The 21,690-nt window shown below is 43.5% G+C and overlaps 1 long non-coding RNA gene across 1 annotated transcript; it reads right to left on the bottom strand.

Annotated features, from left to right (window-relative positions):
* Positions 1 to 8,614: 8,614 nt before the first annotated feature.
* On the bottom strand, positions 8,615 to 19,430 carry LOC135973763 (uncharacterized). Its single transcript, XR_010590779.1, has 3 exons — positions 19,326 to 19,430; positions 12,497 to 12,554; positions 8,615 to 10,252 (listed from the first exon to the last, which is right to left on the bottom strand). It is a non-coding gene; the product is annotated as an uncharacterized LOC135973763 (long non-coding RNA).
* Between the last annotated feature and the right edge of the window lie 2,260 nt (positions 19,431 to 21,690).

The following is a 21,690-nucleotide window of genomic DNA, read 5'->3' as shown; positions in this document are numbered from 1 at the left end:
AACTCAGATCAGAGCCTTAGGCTAAAAGCACACTACAAAAAGCTTCAGATTCTACCAGACAGATTTTTTTTTTTGCCTTGGTGGATGTTATCAATGTATTTATTTATGCTGTGGGATGTTATAAAATCTGTTCTCTAAAAAGTCTGAGACATCTTTTGGCTGATTACAACTGTAATGGAATTTTAATAATTATCTCTAGATATTATTTTCTCTTAATATTATGCATAATTTTTATTAGCGTGGATTTTTCTTGGTTTACAGCATCATGACTAAAAAAGCAATGTAATTTCTCATGTAAAGGTAGACCAAGCAGACTATCCCATTCTCTGAAAAGTATCCAGCCAATTCAAGTACATTTGGGTGATGAAACCAAGGCATAAAAAAGTTTTTGCATATGCAACTACTGAAAAAAAGGGAAACCGCCCAAGTGTTTGAAACTGAAGTCACTGTCTCAGGAATGGACTAACAATTGAGCAGCCTAGGGAGGAACTATGTACCTGTACATAAGAGCTGCCATATTGGGTCAGAGCATGGTCCATCTTGCCCACTGTCTTGTCTCCAGAGCTTCAGGGGGAGTGTACAGAACAGGACAATTTTGGAGTGATGGGCCCTGTCTTCCACTCCTGGCTTCTGGTAGTCAGATGTTTACGGTCACCCCAAGCATGTGCGACCCATGTAAAGCAAGCAATTGTCTCAGGTCAGTTTGTCACAATTCTTCATCAGTGTGAATCTGATGTCCATTAAGGTCACAGAGAGTATTGATCATACACAGAAGCTTAGCTTTAAACATACCAACAAAAATGATAAGAGGTTTAGAAAACATGACCTATAAGGAGGGTTAAAAGAACTTGCCATTTTTAGTCTAGAGAAGGTTGAGGGGGGACATAAGTCTTCAAATATGTAAAAGCTTGTTATAAAGACAATGCTCAATTGTTCTCCATGTCCACCGAGGGTAGGACAAGAAGTAATAAGCTTAATTTGCAGCAAAAGTGATTCAGGTTAGGTATTGGGGAAACTTTTATAAGACTAGTTAAGTACTGAAACAGGTTACCTAAGGGGGTTGTGGAATTGCCATCACTGGAAGCTTTTAAGAACAGGTGAAACAAACACCTGTCAGGAATGGTCTAGCTGTATGTAATCCTGCCTCAGCACAGGGAGGATGGACTAGATGACCTCTTGGGTTTCCTTCCAGCCCTGCATTTCTATGATTCTATGGGGGATTGATAATTTTGTATAATATTCTACTGCAAGCTTATTTCTTTACCATTTGTAAAGTGGTTGATGGGTGAAATCCATAGGATTTGCTGGCCAAGCTGCATGGCCATAATTATAAATCCATTGGCAATTTAATAGTTCAAATTCACTATTAAAATCAGCTAGATGCATAAATTCTAGTAAATAACTCAGAATAAACTTATTTAAACTTTTTAACATTTAAACTTATTATCATTCTCTTCCTGTTATGGGATAAGATTGAAGGGATATAAATATCTCCTCACAAAATGTAACGGCAAGAATAAAAACTGTACTGTGTCTGAATCCAGTTTCTTACAAATTGCTATATGTTCCATAACATAAATTCCAACCATTACCCAGCTTCTTACCCATGAAGCCAGGAGAGTAGCACAGTTAAACTGATTGCTTATACACTGTAATCTTTCTAATAGGCTGCATTTGTCAGGAACTGAAATTTTACATAATGACGTGACAACACGGCCATAAAAAAAAAAAGAAAGAAAAATCGGTATAAACTCTACTCACATTTGTAAAGCTTCAAGTTCTGAGAGAGAGAATTTCCACTGTTTGTGACATTTCACATGTTTCTCCTGTATATTAGCCAGGAAACAAATAATGTATATTTTTTAAATCTACACAAGTACTTAAGACTTGTTAATATAGGGTACAGTTCATCCTGTAATGGATGAGCTCTTTGCACAACTTATGTCCGTTACTGAGGCTCTGGGAGAGGGGGTGAGAAAGTGTGCCCAAGGGCCTCTCCTCACCAGTCCATCCCATTCACACACCAACATGGAGGTGTTAACATTCAACCTAGCCAAAAGGGTCAGGAACTTGGGCTGGCATACAGTATCTGATCACCTGTGGAAGCAGTTTGTCAGTCCACCCACCTCCCTCTCGTGTAGAATAGAAAAGAGACAGAGAGATGTGAATGCTTTGAAAACAGTTAAAGATTTATTAAGGAAATTGACAATAGCAGGGATGGGGAATGATAACTAGAATAAACAACCCAATACAAATGCAAGTGTGGCCAATTGGATGTGAAGCCCGGAGACCCGTACAACACTTAACCTTGGCTATATTTAAACCAAACAAAAGGAAAACACAAACTAACCCAATACTGTACTGAATCAGAGGCGACAACTTCAGGTACGACAAAACAGCTGATGGTGGTGTATCTCGTTGTGGCTTGACAGAGTGGGTTCCGAATCCTGGACTTCAAACCAAGCTTCACAGCCTGACTTGGGCTATGGGAGGGAGGAGCACAGGACCGTCAGCAAAGATTTACTGGAACCAGGATTGCAGATAAAGATGTTGCTGGAACAGGGGCGGGCAAACTTTTTGGCCCGAGGGCCACATCAGGTTTCGGAAATTGTATGGAGGGCCGGTTAGGGGAGGCTGTGCCTCCCCAAACAGCCAGGCATGGCCCACCCCCTATCCCCCCCTGCTTCTTGCCACCTGATGGCCCCCCCGGGACTCCTGCCCCATCCAACCCCACTATTCCCTGATGGCCCCCTCAGGACCCCTGCCCCATCCACCCCTCCTGCTCGCTGTCCCCTGACGGCCCCTGGAACCCCACCCCTGACTGCCCCCCACTGCCCCATCTAACCCCTCTCATTCCTGAATGCCCGCCCGGACCCCTGCCCCATCCAACCACCCCTTCTCCCTGACTGCCCCTGGAACTCCTGCCCCTGACTGCCCCCCGCTGCCTCATCCAACCCCCCTCTCCTTCCTGACTACCCCCATGGGACCCCTGCACCCATTCAACCCCCCATTCTCCACCCTTTGAGCGCCCTGACCCCAATCCACACCCCCACCCCCTGACCACCACCCTGAACTCCCCTGCTCTCTATCCAACCCCCCCCCCCCGTTCCCTGCCCCCTTACCGCACTGCCTGGAGCACTGGTGGCTGGTGGCAGCCACGCCACTGCACGTCACAGAGCACCGGGTCAGGCCGCTACTGGCAGCTCGGCGCGCTGAGGCTGCAAAGGAGAGGGAACAGTGGTGGAGGGGCCAGGGACTAGCCTCCCAGGCCAGGAGCTCAGGGGCCGGGCAGGAGGGGCCTGCGGGCCGTAGTTTGCCCACCTCTGTGCTGGAATCAGGATATAGGTAGATGTTATAGTTCATGAGTGATGGTAAGTGATGTCTTCTTGGCTGATGGTGTGGGTCCGAAGTCCCTGAGGAGATCCTCGAAGTCCACGCAAATCAATGTGATAACCTGGCTGCCACTCTGATGGACAGTAAGAATGCTCAGACACACAGCCCCTTTTATAGGCTCAGTGGCGCGAACCTAGTGGTCTGAGTTTGTTCTAACTGCCCCCTACGAGTCCGTTGCTCTTTTCCCGCCACTAGTTTAAAAAGGTGCAAAAGTTCTGACAAGAAAGAGCAACAACCTGGACTCCGAGTTATTATGGCACCACAACATCTTGAATCATAGACTCCATTGATTTCTGTTCCATAATTAATTCATTTACAGCAAATACTAATCATTACAGCAAATATACTAATTCAAACATAAACATCAACATCATTAAACATACATTTAGGGGAAAACTTCCCAACAGCTATACCCAAATACTGTACATATACACAGTTAAATAGTTAAGTCCTTTGACTTCAGCTTAGGTGCATCTGCTTATCTCATCACTGAATTAGACCAACAGTCTCTTTCTTGATTTGCATGTATAACTAGACCAGTGGTTCCCAAACTTTAACAACCTGTGAACCCCTTTCACTAAAAATGAATATTTCCAGGGATTTTCTCCTTTACCTGAGTATAAATTAATAAAAGCAGTGATCTTGGAAATATAGAATTTGTTTTTATGACATGATTACACACTATTATTAATTATTAATCATTACAGTATTTTATTACATTATGAAAACTCTTCCAAGATCTCACTTTCATAGCTTGTATCACTTTGAATAAGCCTGTTATAAAACTAGGCTCCTATGTTTCATCAAGGAGTATCAGATGTGAAACAGCATAAAGGTATTTAAGAAGCCAACTCAGAGTTCCTCCTACACAAGCATTCAGGTCTTGAGCAAACAATGCACGTTACAACAAAGCTTAAACTTGTTCTTCATAATAATTTTAAAAATACTAGCTGCCTATTTAATTTTAAAAACAGCAAAAAATATCCACCTCCCTTTTCATTTCTTATAAGGAGTCTTGAAGTTTAAATCTTCTCAGTGTGATAGATATGCTTGCTTTGATCTGCTTGGAAGTCCAGGGGCTCCGGGCTGTTGGCCTGTGCTGCCCGAGGTCCCTAGGGACAGCTCTGTTCACCATTAGGGAATTTTTTCCCCGAGAACCCCCTGTAACATTTCGCGAATCCCAGTTCGGGAACCACTGAACTAGACTAATGGCATTTATGTATGCACATCAGGAGAAAAATACATCTTTTAATCTGATGCCATTAATAAATATTTCTGTTCACTTAAAACTCCAGGAAAAGTCTTTAAAAACAAACAAACCTAAATCTGAATATGGACAGGAACAGAGATTCTTTTAAAACGGTATGGTTCAAATATATGCTGTTTCCAAGGCAATCAAACCATTCCTTATTGAAATGTCTGGAATTCTAAATTGGAGGACTCTCCAGGGTTATATATTTTTGTGTGTCAGCAAAAGAACAAGGCTGGAAGTGAATTCTATGATCAAGTGGAATTATGAGAAAAGAGTAAAACCTTTTGTTTGGGACATAGAGAAGGGGGAGCACATGGGAATAATACTCAGGCCCCATTGCTATTACAGGCCATATATCACTCAAGCAGATTAAAATGAACTGACTTTCCAAAACTTTAAAAAAAAATATTGCATTGGCAAAATTATTTTATTTCAAAATCTTCTTTCTTATGTATCTTTACATTTGCACTGAATATACATTGGTGGGATATTATCTAGTGCTAACTGCAGGAATACTCTGCCATAACAGTGCTTCGGCCAGTGCAAGACTGTTATGTTAAGTGCCACAAAATTCCTACAGCTCGCAGTTGTAGGCAAGGAAGATGACTGCTAGACAGAGTAATTGGTATCATATCTTATAAATATCCTCAGGACCCAAAAATTATTTTGGAAAGCTGTAGTGTATTCATGTAATATCTAAGACATACATTGTCCAAGAAAGCTAAACATTGTTCCAAAGGGGTAGGGGGGAGAAAAGGATCAGAAATATGCATTGAAACATTAGCAACTAAACAATCTTGCTTCCATACTGGAGCACCTGTTTTATTCCATACCTGTTTCAGTAATATAATTTGTACACTTTAGAGAACTCTCCTGTTCCAATCATCAAGTCTTTGATATTTTCTCTTCCTCTGTGATGTTTTGGCTTTTCCCTAGGAACAGGAACATTGTGTGTCAATCACTTCTGGAATTAAGATACCTGTGGTTATTCCCGTTTTCCTCGAGTTCTCACTGCTGGTGTCCATCGAAACACAAATGACAGGTGACAGCAGAATGAGACAGAAATGTCATATCATGCTCGTCAGTGTCTAACACTACTGCGCAGACAGAAATGTGAGGTTCCTTGCATGGGACTATCCATCTCTCCAGATACTACAATTCTAAACAATTACCCATATTCTAGGATCAGTGCTGCTGCTACTGGTTGTGAATTTTTGGTAACCCACATGCCGTGTTGAGTGCAGGAACAGTGCTTAAGGGCCTAAAAGGGGCTTTAAGCCATTTATATTCTGGAACTATTTGGGGGCATACATGGCCTCCAGCATCAATTAGAGCAGCCTCAGGGATACTCTAACTTCCACTCTTCCCCAGAATCCCTCAGGGGCTCTAGGAAGCAGAGTAGAGCTGGAGCACACTGACTTCAGGCCACACAACTTTCCTTCCACTCCCCACCCAGTTTTGCCCTTACACAACTCCTAATCCAGGGGCTGGGAATGGAGCAGCATAGGGCTGCTCCAGCAGCTCCACACAAAAGGAGCCCCCTAAATTAGGGGATAATACTGAGGTCCCACTTCTGACCTCTTTAAAGCTCCTTTACAGTATATGATATGTGTAGTGCCCCTCTCCACCTGGTTACCTCCTTTAATGCCAATCCGCTTACAGGTTTTGATGGACAGGTCTGGGTTTTTTTGGATCCTGCCACCCACTCAGCAGGATGTATCTTCTTTCTTTTTTTCCTATGAAATTATTTGGTGGTGCCTCCACCCCGCTCGCTCTTCCTGGAAGGGTCACCAGGGCAGCTTGGGCAGAAAATTCTAACTACAGAGTAATCCCCACTTACTTACCAGATAGTTGGAGACTTCCAAGAAATAACACAAACACAAAAATATATTCAACATAATTATATTAAACAGGAGACAAATACAACATAACAGGGTGAAACACTATTTTAGGGTCACTGAAAATACCCGTGACTTGATGTAGCAAATGTAAAATTAGTGTCCCGTTGGTACGCGTACTTTGCTGGGGCCCTTGATGACCTATAACCACAAAATTCTTCTCTGCAGTGGTTTAGCAGTGTGGCTGACTGGGTTCAGTACAGCCCAAAGGACTCACAAGTGGGAGGAGGTGGTAAATCCCTCCACAGGTTTAATATGCAGCAGGTTATAAAATCCTCAAACCCTCACTCCCTGGCTTGAGGACACAGTTCAGGGAGTAGGGGGTCCCCAAAACAAATTCCCTGACTAACTAACTAAAAGATGGTGCATTCACAAACTCCATGAATGATCCTCAGGTTCGAAGATGATGCTGGACTCCTCAGTCACTGCAGAGGGGCTGCTTTCTCCTGGCAGGGATCCTCCTCAGGCAGGAATCAGGCTGCATCGGTCCCAGGATTTCCCCTCACCACAAAGGGGTGCAGGGCTCAAGCTGTAGGTTATACAACTACACTAACATCCAAACTGTAGTCTCGTAGGCCAGCCTCCAGTCACACACTGCGCAGGCAGCTTCCCCGGACTAGCAGACAGAGCAGAGCTGACCATGTGGTGACTGGTCTCACCTAGGGAGCTGGAGGGCGAACTCAGCCTGGCTGGGGAAATTTCCCAGCAAAGGCTACAAATTGGGAATCATCAGTGGGGAAGGAAAAAACCCAGCTGAGGTATCTGCTGTCAGCAGGGCCGGTGCAAGGAAGTTTCGCGCCCTAGGCGAAACTTTCACCTTGTGCCCCACCCCAGCCCTGAGGTGCCCCCCGCTTGGTACCTTCCCCCCCCGGGGAGCCGTGTGGCAGCTCCCCACCCCAGCTCACCTCTGCTCCACCTCCTCCCCCAGCACGCCGCCCCCACTCTAATTCTCCTTCCCTCCCAGGCTTGCAGCACCAAACAGCTGATTGGCGCCACAAGCCTGGGAGGCGGGAGAAGTGGAGCAGCGACCGCGCGCTCAGGGAGGGAGCATAGCAGAGATGAGCTGGGGTGGGGAGCTGCTGCATGGCTCCCCAGGCCGGCGGGTGGGGAGCTGCCGCGGAGGGGGTGTGCCTCAGGGCAGGGAGGGAGCTGCAGCAGGTCGCCCCACCCCAGCTCACCTCTGCTACGCCCCCTCCCTGAGCACGCCGCCCCCGCCGGCAATGACAATAATTGCATGGAGCGGCCGCTGCGCTGGGAGAGGGAGTCTGAGCCACACATATCAGCGCGCCGCCGGCAGCCCAGCCCAGGAACACAGTAAAAAAAAAATTGGGGGAACCGCTTTTTGGCGCCCCCAAATCTTGGCGCCCTAGGCAACCGCCTAGTTTGCCTTAATGGTAGCACAGGCCCTGGCAGTCCCTAGAGGCCTGTTCTCAGGGGCAGGGCCGGCTTTAAGCCGATTCACCCAATTCCCCGGAATTGGGCCCTGCGCCGAAGAGGGCCCCGCGCCTAAGGGGGCCCCATTCTGGGGGTCTTTGGCAGCATTTCGGCGGCAGGGGGTCTGCTTCGGGGGTCTTCGGCGGCATTGCGGCAGCGGGGGGTCCTTTGGTGCAGTGGAAAACCCGGAGCGGACCCTCAGCCGCCGAAGTGCTGCTGAAGCCCCAGACCGCTGCCAAGTATTCCAATCGGGCCCCGCAGGTCATAAAGCCGGCCCTGCTCAGGGTGAACCCTGCATGCAGGCCTGGGACTCACCAGCCCCCCACACAACCAGTCCTGCCCTTTTCCTGGCTGGCTCCAGACTGACTACAAAATGGCTTCTCCCTGGGAGGGCCTGTCACTCCCTATTGGTTGCTGGGCTCACTCTGAGTCTGCCTTGGCCCCCCATCCCTACCAGGGACAGTGCGCCTCTCCCTGAGCTGCCAGCAGACAGAGTCCCAGGAATCTATGTAATCTCCTTAGGGGTTATAAATGGTTTCTCAATGACCGGTCTGTGGACCAGTGTTGGTCTGTGTTAGCCTCCTTGCTGGTCCCTGAGATTTCCCTGACACAGAATATTAATATTTAAAACGTAAACTTTTTTGTACTTGCATTTTAAATCACTGTATTTATTCAATTGTTTCTGATAAAAAAATAAATAAACCAACTGGGTTGACATCAGTTGCCATGGTGCTGATATGCAAAGCACGTTTGGATGCAATTGTTGGAAGGAAGTAGTTTACAGAAAGCGGTAAGTGAAATTTAAGTTCTAGTAAAATTTTTACTTAGCTAAACCAGACAATGTTATTCTCAAAGCAGTTAGCTCTGGATCTATTTCTTTAAATTAACAAAAATTCAGAAAAACTGAGATGCGAGTGACTCAGGGTATGTCTACACTACAAACCTAAGTTGACTTATATTAGGTCGACTTAGAGCCACCACAGTAATTACTGCAGTGGTGCATGTCCACACTACCCTCCTTGGGTCAGTGGTGTGTGTCCTCACCAGGAGCACTTCCACCGACCTAAGAGAGGCAGTGCGGGGAGTTGAGAGCCCCGTCTCTCAGCTCCGCTGGCAGCTCCCGACCAGAAGCTTGCCTGTCCCACAGGCTCCTGGCAGGCTGCTCCCTGCCACTCCCTGTTCCCCACCAGAAGCATGGGGGAAGCTGCCCTGGGGCTCCTCACCCCCGGGCAGCAGGGTCCAGCTGCCCAGCCTCTCAGCCCCTCCACCCCGCGCTACCTGCTGGGAGCCCGGCAGCCTTGTTAATTTTATTGACAAGATGGCCAATGTAAGGGATCCAGTGTCTACACAGACATTGTGTCACCCTAACTACACCAACTTAAGTCTTACATTAAGTAGGAGTTTGTTCCAAGTGAGGACGTAGAATGCCCAGACCTGTGTGTGTGGCATGACTTTGAGCAATGATGCTATGAAACCTTCAAAAATGATTCAACACCTTGAAACCAAACATCCGAATTTAAAAGTAAAGCCAGTGGAATTCTTCCAACAGAAGCAAGCTGTAGTGTAGGAGCAAAAGAAACTACTGTACACTGCCATAACATCAAATGAAGGTATGTTAAAAACATCACATCTGCTCTCCCTATACATAGCTAAATACAAATATATATTTACAGTTGGTGAAGAATTAATCATGTCTTCAGTAATAGATGCCTGATGCAACTGCCAAAAAAGTTAGTTGCATTCCACTGTCAAATGATACCGTCTCACATGGAATCACTGATATTGCAGAAGATATCGAAGCTCAGTTGACAGAAAGGGTGAGAGTGTCAAGCTGCTTTGCAATTCAGTTGGATGAGTCAGACATTTCTAACGCAGCAGTTCTTATTAAGCTATGCGTATGTAGGCACATTTCACAAAGATCTGCTCTGTGAAGAACTGCCACAAAACACAACAGGTACTGAAATCTTCCAGGTCCTACAGGAGTATGTGAGAGGACATAGACTTCAGTGGAATCACTGTGTTGGAATTTGCACTGACGGAGTGGCCTCAACGACAGGCAGACATTCAGGTGTAGTGGCAAGAGAGATGGAAATTGCACTGACTGCTCAAACAACACACTGCTTTATTCACTGAGAGGTCTTGGCAACCAAGAAATTGTCTCCAGAGCTTAATGATGTCCTCAGTATAGTGAATACCCACAACTCCATGAACTCCTGTCAAAACTTTGCTCCTGTTCCATTGCACGTACCTCCGTGAAACTGGTTTTCAGCTATGACTGCAACAAAAAGAAAATACTGCAACTGGCTGCATTGGAAAGATGCTCCGAGTGTGCTTTTCAAACATTCATCCCCAGATTGAAAGACTTGTGTCTACAAGACAGGCACAAACGTCTCATTAACAGTATGGTGAGTGAATCCATCTGATTTTTTTTATTATTTTTAAAAATCAGTTGAATTATCTCTAGTGCACAAAGTGAGGTATACAGTTGTAGAGAAAACTATTGGTACCCTTCATTTGAAACACTGTTTAAAAATCGTGTTAACATGTTCATATCCCATAACAGGTTGAACTGGACTTTAACCAATAAACAGAACAGGAGTAGTGGCCCTGTGCTGGTGAGCAAGAAAGAAATGCCTTACATGCAGATAGTACAAAAAAAAATGCCTGGCAATATTGAAAAAACAGCAAGAATAACAATGAAACACTATTTATTTTTTTCCTCTCATGACAGTTTAGGCTACAAGCCAGTCCCTGGTTTCAAAAAGGTTGAGAAACATTGCTATAAGACATGCTGTCAAATGTGACAAGTACTCACACAGCAAAAACTGCTTCCTCAAAAGCTCTGCGTTAGCAAATCCCAAGAAAAATGTTATGACAGTATATGAATTGAGGGTAATGCATCTTTTTAAAGAACTATTACTGCTGAATATTGTGGTTTAAATAGCAAAGCATTATTACTAGGGCTGTCAAGCGATTAAAAAAATTAATCGGGATTAATCACGCTGTTAAACAATAATAGAATACCATTTATTTAAATATTTTTGGATGTTTTCTACATTTTCAAGTATATTGATTTCCCTTACAACACAGAACACAAAGTATACAGTGCTCACTTTATATTTATTTTTATTACAAATATTTGCACTGTAAAAAAACTAAAGAAACAGTATTTTTCAATTCACCTAATACTGTTGTGCAATCTCTTTATCATGAAAGTTGAACTTACAAATGTAGAATTATGTACAAAAAATAATTGCACTCAAAAATAAAACAATGTAAAACTTTAAAGCCTACAAGTTCACTCAGTCCTAGTTCTTGTTCAGCCAGTCACTCAGACAAGTTTATTTACATTTGCAGAATATAATGCTGCACGCTTCTTGTTTACAATGTCACCTGAAAGTGAGAACAGGCGTTTGCAAGGCACTGTTGTAACCGTAGCCAGCGTTGCAAGATATTTACATGCCAGATGCGCTACAGATTCATATGTTCCTTGAAGGACAATTTTTTTAGTTAATCATGTGAGTTAACTGCAATTAATCAACAGCCCTAATTATTACTGTACTGTTTTTACATTGCTCAAAGTGTAGTAGATATGTTTCTCCAATTCAGCTGAGGACCAGTGAAATCTCATGTGAGCTATTGCTAAGCGGTTATCCAACTTGTCCCACAGAGTGATGGGCTTAGTTGACCCCCATCAAATCAAGGGAGGCTAATTCTTCTGCTAAGGACTCTATGCTATAGTAATGATGCTTTGCTATTTAAAAATGCATTAATTAATTTTAAAATGTATTACTTAACATTCAGCACCAATACTTATTTTTGAAAGATCTGACCACTTGTCATAAAACTTATTTTGGAGCTTGCTGGTGCAGAGCTTTTGAGGAAGCAGTTTTGCTGGGTGAATGCCCAGCCACATTTTGATAATGGCTTGATGACTGAAACAACAAAAACTCTGTCTGTCATTGTAGCTTTGTAGGAGAATGGTACTAGTGGGATGGGGAGCAAGATGCATCATAATATAGTAGCTAAATCATGGTAGGCATTTAGATTGATGGATTTTCTCATATTGAGAGGAACTGAACTGTACCACAGCCTAGCCAAATGGTGTTAAAATTAATCTGTACTTTAAAATACTATCTATGATAACATTTCTGATCTACGTGCTGTTCTTTTAGATTGTTGATGGATCAAGATAGCTATAAAGATAAAAAAGTTCTAGCACCATTTTATATTTGTTTTCTACTCTGTATAGATGTAACAAATCCCACAAATGCAAGATGACAGTAAGCCTCTTTGTAAACCTCTCTGAATAAATAGTTCACATTTATATTCTGAGAGAGCTAGTAGGCCTTTAACATGAATTTCATAATTTACTATCATCATGGGAAGCATAAGTTTCAGGAAAGCTTGCAGCTTCTCAAGCTACATTCCCAGCAGCAATCTATTTACAGAAAGAATTTGCATGTGAATGAGAATCAAATATATTTGGGGTTAAGGAGGAACACTTAAATATTCTTACCCAGGTACTAAGATTCAGGCATAGGCATTACATTGTCCACCCTGTCATCAGCTACATCCTGACGGAGAAAAAAAAATAATTCTATTCAATAATCCTTCCCAGCACATCACTAGAACATCACAGTTCACATTTGTGTAGTACAGTAATTCTTCTGCAGAGTATAGCACAGTGCAGCCCACTTAAAAATATTACTTAAAGCACATACTCGTTCCATCAAAAGCTGTTCATTGGCCTACAGAAATTTCTTGTCTATAGGTATCCACATTTTCAAAACCGCTACTACAATTAGCCCTAAATAGCAGTCTCAAGACAGAGGCTAAGAACTAGTTGTGATGGGTTCGGTCACAGAGACCCCCTTGGGACTGTCACCTGGTGTGCTGAAACTACCTCTGAGCCTGCTTTCCCTGATGGCTTGGGACTCCAGAACCCTGCCTTGTTGAGCCAGACATGCAAGCCTGCTGCAACACAGACCCTGGGTCTGAACCATGCCCCCAAAGCTGCAGGCTTTAACTGAAAACCATTTAGCAGGTAACTTATTTTCAGCACCCAGACACCTAGCTCCCAATGGGATCCAAACCCCAAATAAATCCATTTTACTCTGTATAAAGCTTATACAGGGTAAACTCATAAATTGTCCGCCTTCTATAACACTGAAAGAGAGATATGCACAGCTGTTTGCTCCCCCAGGTATTAATCAATAATAATAAACAAAAATGAGTTTATTAAGATTAAAAAGTAGGATTTAAGTTGTCAAGGTGTCACCCCCACTCTGTACTTTAGGGTTCAGATGTGGGGACCTGCATGAGATAACCCCTAAGCTTATTTACCAGCTAAGATCTAGTAGCTGCCACCACCAAATAGTTTAAACAAACATTTATGGGAAAGTCATTTGGAAACTCTGTCTTCCCCCCCAAATATTTCCCCAGTCTTTATCCCCCTTTTCCTGGCAGGATTGAGATTGATTCACCTCCCACCAATTCCTGGTGAGCCCAGATCCAAAAAACCCTTGGATCTAAACAAGGAAAAATCAATCAGGTTCTTAAAAGAAGACTTTTAATTAAAGAAAAGGGTGAAAGGAATACTTCTGTGAGATTAGCATGCAAGCTACTCTCACAGACAACAGATTCAAAACACAGAGGGTGTCCCTCTGGGCAAAATCTTAAAGTTAAACAAAAGAAACCCAATTTGATTCTCCCTCTATGCAAAAAGAAAGTCACAAAAGAAAATAAACATAATCTAATACATTCCTTCTCTAAACACTTACTACTTTTAAGAAATGTTAGATGGCTGATTTCTGGATCCTTCACTCCTGCACAGACTTACTGAACAGACAAAGGACTTTTTCCCCTCCTCCCTCTTTGAAAACATCTTGTCCCCCCATTGATTCCTCTGGTCAGGTGTCAGCTAGGCTATGTGAACTTCTTAACCCTTTACAGGTAAAAGAGGAATTAACCCTTAACTGTCTGTTTATGACATAAGTGGTTCCAAGTAATAACAGACAGAACAAAGTAAGTTACTAAGTAAAATAAAGCAAAAACACGCAAGTCTAAGCCTAATACATTTAAGAAACTGAATACAGTTAAATCTCACCCTCAGAGATGTGCCAATAGGCTTCTTTCACAGACTAGACTCCTTCCTAGTCTGGGCCCAATCCTTTCCCTGGTACAGACCTTGTTAGTTCCAGCAGGCATCTTAGGTGAAAAGCAGGGGATTCCACATGACTGGGAGTGCATTTGTTCTGTTCCACCCCTTTAACAGCTTTGGCACAAGGCGGAAATCCTTTGTCTCTCTCTCTGGGTTCCCACCCCCCCCTTCTAAATGGAAAAGCACCAGGTTAAAGTCCTGTGAGACTTCATTACCCACTCACTGGCACACACGTATACAGGAAATCTTACAAGTAAACAGAGCCATTTACAACCAATTGTCCTGATTAATGGGAGCCATCAAGATTCCAAATCATCATTAATGACCCACACTTTTCATAATTACAATAGGACCTCAGAGTTATATTTCATATTCCTAGTTTCAGATACAAGAATGATACACTCAGTAGATTATAAGCTTTGTAATGATACCTTACAAGAGACCTTTCGTATAAAGCATATTCCAGTTACATCATATCCACACTTACAAACATCTTTTTATAAAAGTGCAATGTCACACTAGTGTTCACACTACTAATCTCTCACCCTAGCAATGATCCCTCTAAAAAGCGTTAAGGCATATAGGTTTGGTCTGGTTTACATTGGCACTGTCTTTCTGTACAGCTAACTCTTCTTTTCATAAATAGAACTTCAGTGACAAGTGCTGTTAATCTGGTCACTTTCACCAGCACTACATTCACCTCAGGCCAAATCTTGATGCTTTCTTCCAATGGCCCCTTGCTCTCACATATAGGGTTTCCTCAGTGGCCTGACAGATCTCCAGATGGTTAGGCCAATGAAGAAGAAAGCAAGAAATAGCTTCAAAGCAGATCTATAGTCAGAATTTGTGCAGCTGCTGAGCAAGGAGGTAACAGTGTGTGGAGCACCAGTCATGGACCACAATGGACCCAAGATTTGCCCCTTCAAAAAGTAATTGCCCAAAACCTTCATTAACATAAAGTTAAGGTTGACTAGCAGTCCCTTGAATCCTTCTGGAACAGGAAATGCACCCATACTTACACCTCTGAAAAACAGGAAATAAAGAGTTAAGGCAACATCTCCCAGACAACCTTCATTCTGCCTTCCTGGAGTTGGCAATAGACACAGGGATGACCAAACCTGACCTATTCCTAACAAAATCTGCCATTTCCCATGAAGGGCTGTATCCCACACAATGCTATACCAATCATTCCTCTTCACTTTTGGTGAGGTGGTGGCAGGAAATAAATCGATGGGGACACAGTCATCTGACCGATAGATGGCTGGCACAAGCAGTACAAATCAAGAGTGCTTTCACTTAAAGCTTTACTTTATTTAGTCTCAAGCACTTACACACATCTGCAACAGGTTGGTACAATACCCCCAAAATCCCAGATTCATATTTACTCAAGGTCTGGAGGAGGTCTCGAGTGAGACATCCAGTGGCCAGCCTTCAGTCTGCAGGGGAACTTGAGAGGTGTCCAAGTGTTCAAGCATCCAAGTGTTCAAGTTTCCACTGAGCTCAGATTTCTTCCTCTTTTTATACCCCATTTGTGATTATATAGCTTGTTCATCCAAAAAAACTGCTGAGCAGAAGCTAAGTGTGGAGTTTTCCAGCCTGTAGTATGTAGTTTCCCATCAGTTAACCAGCTGTATTTCACATGGGAAGTCTGGCAAACGGTTAACTATTGCCAGACTTTCCATCTTGAAAAACCGCATGCTCTGGAAAAAGCTCAAGTCAGAAGGGCACAGGGTCATGTTTACTCCTTGTGGTCACTCATTTCCTCCCTCCCCGTCTGGCCTGTTAGTTGTGCTAAGGTTTCAGAAAGGCCGCCTTTTAGCTGCTTTCAGCAATAAGCATAACAGTTGGTATTCCCGCAGTGGGCAGTAGTCTCGGCATGTTACTGGGTTAACAAAATTTCCTCCTTACAGTGTCAAACATGACACTGTACCAAAGGCTTAGTCGGGACTAACTGAAGATGATGGCTCAATAAATCCTTAGGAGCAGGACGTATAAATGTTAACGTTCTAGCAAGTCTTTGGTGGTTTGCCTAGAGTAGGCTAAGTGGTTGGGTGTATGTAGTGCTCATCTTTGCTAAGTCTGACCTAAGCTCTACCGTTGACCTAGGGAAGACTGCCTGAGCGTTTCCCCCACACTCTCCATGTTAGCTTTGCATACTGGGCTCAGGAATGGTATAGTCCTATGATCTCCCTCTGGGCCTTGTTAAGGCATTGCTGAAAGGAGACAGTGCTGGGAATGGGGTGGGGGAAGAGATGATAGAAATTACCTTAATTCTGTATTTCCTGGTTTTCTGAGGTTTAAGTATTGGTGCATTTCACATTCTGGAAGTGGACAAGGCATTTCCATTCAACCTCAAATCTGTGTGAATGATGTTTTGGGACAGTGAATTTCCCTTGTTTTTTAAGAAAGTGGTAATAGTGAGAGGGGCATTATCAAGGGGCTAGGTAGGAAATACATGCATAAGTTGTACCACTTTAACTATACCAGTATAGTTAAAATGCTGCAATACCCCTGGCATTGATGCAGTTATGTGTCTTATAAGCTTATGTATAGGTTATTCCTTACAGGAGGGAGTGGAATACAGCACCCTTATAGACATTACTGCATCCATAGTAGGGATTGTACCAGTATAACTATTTCAGTAAAAAAAGTCAGCCCACTAACATAATTAAACCCAGTGGCGCAAGTAGAAATAATTTCTTGCTGGTACGCTGCACTCATGGGAGGGAAACAAAGTGGGGGGGGGCATGTGACGTCCCCACGTGACCCCCCCACACACACACTCTCCCTGTCCCCTCCCCATGATCCACATCCATCCCATGTTACCTGGGGGGGCGGGTTTGTCCTCCTGCCACTGCGCCAGAGACTTCTGCTGTACAGACCCCAGGCAGGAGGACTCAGGAGATGCAGCTGCAAGGAAGGGTTGGGAACCAACCTGGGGATGGTATGGAGGAGCTGCCGGCATGGGCTGCCTGGCGGCCCCACGTTCTGCTCCTTTCCCTGCTGTGGTTCCCAGGAGAGTCCTCCGGTGTGGCTGCTGTACCACCCCCAGCCCTGCCCCCCAAGCCCTGTCCTCTGGTGGGGCTGCTGTACAGACCCCAGACAGGAGGACTCAGGAGATGCAGCTGCGTGGAAAGGGGCAGGCTCCTCCTGTATCTCTCTGGTATACCGTACTGGCTATAAATATCTTACTGTACAGCGTACTGTACCACCATACTTGCACCACTGGTTAAACAAGTACAAAAACTGTAGTCACACCTGAGCTATGAATTCTGGTCTCCACCTGGCCCCTCCATGGCCCCAGGAGAGCTGCAGGGAACTAGGGGGAGGAAGGAAGATGGTAACCAATGGGCTGTAATGAGCTGCCAGGTGGAGGCAACAAGTGAGAGGTGTTTCAGAGCCCCAGACTTGTTGCACCACTTCCTGGGCTAAGGCAGAGAGAAGGGGGTCTGTATAACCCCAGACTTGCACTGCTAACTTTTTCCCTGACACTGATCAGGTACAGCAATTTTCAAAACATTCTGAGTATGCCTGTGGATTTTGCAGCACTTTGAAATGTCATCTCAAGCTAGGAGCTTTGCAGATGCAGTCCATCAGCTGAAGCAGAATGCTGGCAGAGAGTGAGTAACATGCACAACACACAGTCACTCAAGACAGGACTCAGACTCACAGGACAAGAGTGCAGCTTGGGTTAAGTGGCAACACCATGCCACCTTCTGCTCCGATGTGAGACTCCCATTTACTCTTATGTGAGATTCCTCACAAATTCTCTGGCAGGCTAATAGAGTTCTGATCCCACTGCACAAGTGCGAATGACTTTTTCTGGCATATCACCACAGCTCAAGCCATACTGGAGATGCAACTTTTTGCCAGAATAACTTTAAAAATATTGTTTCCCCAAAGGGGCAATGCATGTCAGCCATTAGTAAGATTAAAACCAAACAAGTGACATCAGCTTGGGAAGGATCAGAGCCATAGCTTGAGCTGTAAGCGACTACAAAAAGCATTAAAACAGCTGCAAAATTTTGATGTCACATGAGTTTTAGCGGGCCTGCATCTCAGAAACCCATAGCTCAAACAACCTAAATTTGGATAACTGACCCTTACCCCATTGCCCCCAAAAGCTTGTGGAGTCTACTTGGGCAGATCTGGGAAATAAGCCCTACATAGTATGGTTTGTTTGTGGATAGTCTGCTTTTATCTGAGTAGCTATCCCAGAGGTACTGGGCAGGGCATCTGAGTTTGACTTCCTTTGCTTGTTGGATTCATTGGGACTGGAGCCCAGCCATACAGAGTCAGGGTATGTCTACACTACAAACCTAAGTCAACCTATATTAGGTCAATTTACAGCCACTGCAGTAATTACCGCAGTGGTGCATCTCCACACTACCCTCCTTGGGTTGGGGGTGTATGTCCTCACCAGGAGTGGGGGGGGGGGGGCTTCTCATCCCCAGGGAATGGGGTCCAGCTTCCCCAGCTAGGGTGACCAGATGTCCCGATAAAATCGGGACCATCCCGATATTTATCACAAATTGTCCCAATATCCGCCGGCAGCGCTTTTTTTTTTTTTTTTTTTTTTTTGCTTTTCCCCCCATGTGTCCCGATTTTTTCTTTCCCTCATCTGGTCACCCTATCCCCAGCCCCCAACCTGCTCTCCCCTGGGAGCCGGGCAGCCTTGTCAATTTCATGGCTCACTGAGCCATGAAATTGACAAGGCTGCCTGGCTCTTGGAGGGGTTGAGGAGAGCACTCCGCCTCCCAACCAGCAGTGGTGTCCGAGACCACCCGGGCTTCAGCTCCCAGCTGGCAGCAGGTCCAAGGCTGCTCAGCCTCCAGGGGATCAGGGGGGGGCAACTGGGCTCTAGCAGCTGGGCTTTCTTGTCAATTTCACAGCTCCTGCCATGAAATTGACAAGACAGCCGATATAAGGAATGCAGTGTCTACACACACACTGCATTGCCCTACCACCGACATAAGCCTTATGCCTCTCGTGGAGGTGGAGTAATTATGCGGCGTAGTGGGGCACTTACATCAGCAGGAGCAATGCTGTAGTGTAGACACTGGCATAATTAGGTTGACATAAGCTGCCTTATGTTGATCTAACTGTGTAGTGTAGACCAGGCCTCAGAAATTTCAGTCCTGCAATATATCAGATTACTTTGGGACTTCAGACACAGTAGCATTACCTAGGGAATACTTTGGAATTGATGTCTTGAAATCCATGCACGAGCTGCCTCTGTCCATGTGAAGAATTTAAGGATATTCCTAAAGAAGAGAAAAGAACATTTGGATATGAAATGCTAGACTTTCCTCTGCTTACATTTATTAGACTAATTATGTTAACATTTTCACTGTCAATTTTGTCACTCTCTTGAGAGGCTCCTTAGGGAAGATTAACCAAAATTCTGTCACAGCAGTAATTTTCTGCTAACCAAAAAAGTGATACTCTCCACAGAATTATTGCAGTCTTGTGACATGGCCTAGTGCTTCAAAATAATTGCTGAAGAGTTGTGAAAGATTATTTATTTCAACCAGGAATCAAGAAACCACACCTGAAAAGGGCCCATTTTGCATTACAATGATTTGGTTGGCAGGTATTAATAAATATTAAACGTTTGTTCATCTATGAGTGTTAGATTTTATTCACTGAGTCATTAAAATATACCATATGTAACCAACTATGTATTTTAAACTGATTTAAAATATATTTTTCTCACAGAAGGACCATTATTTGAACAAGAGAGTAAGGATGAGGGGCGCCCCTCCTTGCTTCCAATAGATAAAAATTTGTCCCCCAGCTGGTAGTGCTGCTGCTGCTGCTGCAGTAGGGTGACCAGATGTCTCGATTTTATAGGGACAGTCCCGATTTTGGGGGCTTTTTCTTATATAGGCACCTATTATCCCTCACCCCGTCCCAATTTTTTATGCAGGCAACAGACCTATTTTGAACTACAGTCTTGCTTGCCAGCAAGGTTGAACAACAGTATGAAATATATGTTCACAACAATGTGTGTTCAAGAACAAAGTGTGAAGTCAACCCAGTTACAGTTCATTGGTTATATACAATGACAAATATTGTAGTGTAGACAGGACATAAGATGAATAGCAATGTACTCTCATCAAGTAAAGCTAAGGTGTATGTACAGCTAAAGGAGACATTCAGAGAAGTACTTCATCCTAGAAAAATTAAAGGCTGGCCTGGTAATCTGATTGCCAAAGGCCAGACCAGCAGTCTGTTTGTTTCATGAAGTTCTAAGTATTAAAGAAGATAAACTCTCGTCCCCTGATTTGTGGATTGTCACAATCACGATCAAGGATATTAGAGCAGCAGATGGCACATCTGTCTTTGAGTTTCTTTGTGCTCACTTCCTGTCTCATAAGAACATCATTAAATTTTGTAGTTACAATGTAATGTATATGTTTGTAAGTGTACTTTGGACTAGTTTTCCAATTGTGAAAGTGTCCAGTCCTCACTAATTCTGAGGCTGAAAGAATCCAGGAATGAAGCTGAATGATTTTGCTCCACAGTGTCTAAAATCCAAAATGACATTAATAGAACTATAATAATTTTGCAGAGTAGAAAGTAATGTTAATTTTAAAATAAGATTTTCTCCTCTGAGAGTGCCATGTAGGAACTTGAACCAACTCAACTGAATAACTGAAAAATTTGCTTAGAATCATTTCATCACAGCATGGTAGAATTGGTATATTTAGATTCTCATGGGAGACGTACACATTTAGAAGCCACTGGGGTTAATTTTTTTTTTTTTTACAATTTCAATTGTTTCTAATTTTTAAACATTATTTTATTTAATTTGTATGTATTACATGTATTTATTACAGCATTTCTAAGGTGTCTAACACTACAGTATATCAGCATCTTTGGCATACTAATTATGCTGAACACCTTAAATTTCCACTGAATGTAACTGAGGGTACTAAGTATCTTACAGGATCAATCCCATTATTAGGAGAAAGCCTCAACAAAGATCTGCTTTATATTGTACCCTTAAAGTGGCACAACTCAGGCTTAGAGGGGTATACACCAGGAGCAAATTCTAGAGCCAAAGGCCACCTTTACCTCTATTAATAATTTCTGAAAACTTCTACAGAACATAGTTGTTGTTTACTTTGACTCAATGAGGAAAGCGATGTACTACCACATAATAATTTTGAGGCAAACCCTTTTAGAGAAGCTGCTTTTTCAACCTTCACATTTCCCCTTAGACATTTCAGGCTTTAAAACAGAAAAAACAGGCTTCCAGGAGACGAGAACAAATCTAAAGCCTCACAAAACCATCCCAGTGAGTGGAACAGACCTGTGTCAGTATAGTGTCAGTATAGTGAATAACTTTTCCTACAAATACTAATTCTACATATATTTATAAACCCCCACCCCTTTTTTTTAAATATTCACTTTATATTCAGCTGTTAATGTGAAATACATCGTAGATTCTCATGGTACGTATTTATCCACATGCTAAAGAAAATCTATTATAAATCAAATTCAGTGTTGCTATATCACAAAGGAACTTTATTTAATAGAAATGG

Source organism: Chrysemys picta, chromosome 1, assembly GCF_011386835.1.
Source record: "Chrysemys picta bellii isolate R12L10 chromosome 1, ASM1138683v2, whole genome shotgun sequence".
Lineage (NCBI taxonomy): Eukaryota > Metazoa > Chordata > Testudines > Emydidae > Chrysemys > Chrysemys picta.
Note: the sequence above shows the minus strand (reverse complement) of the source record. Positions and strands in the feature narration are given on the sequence as shown.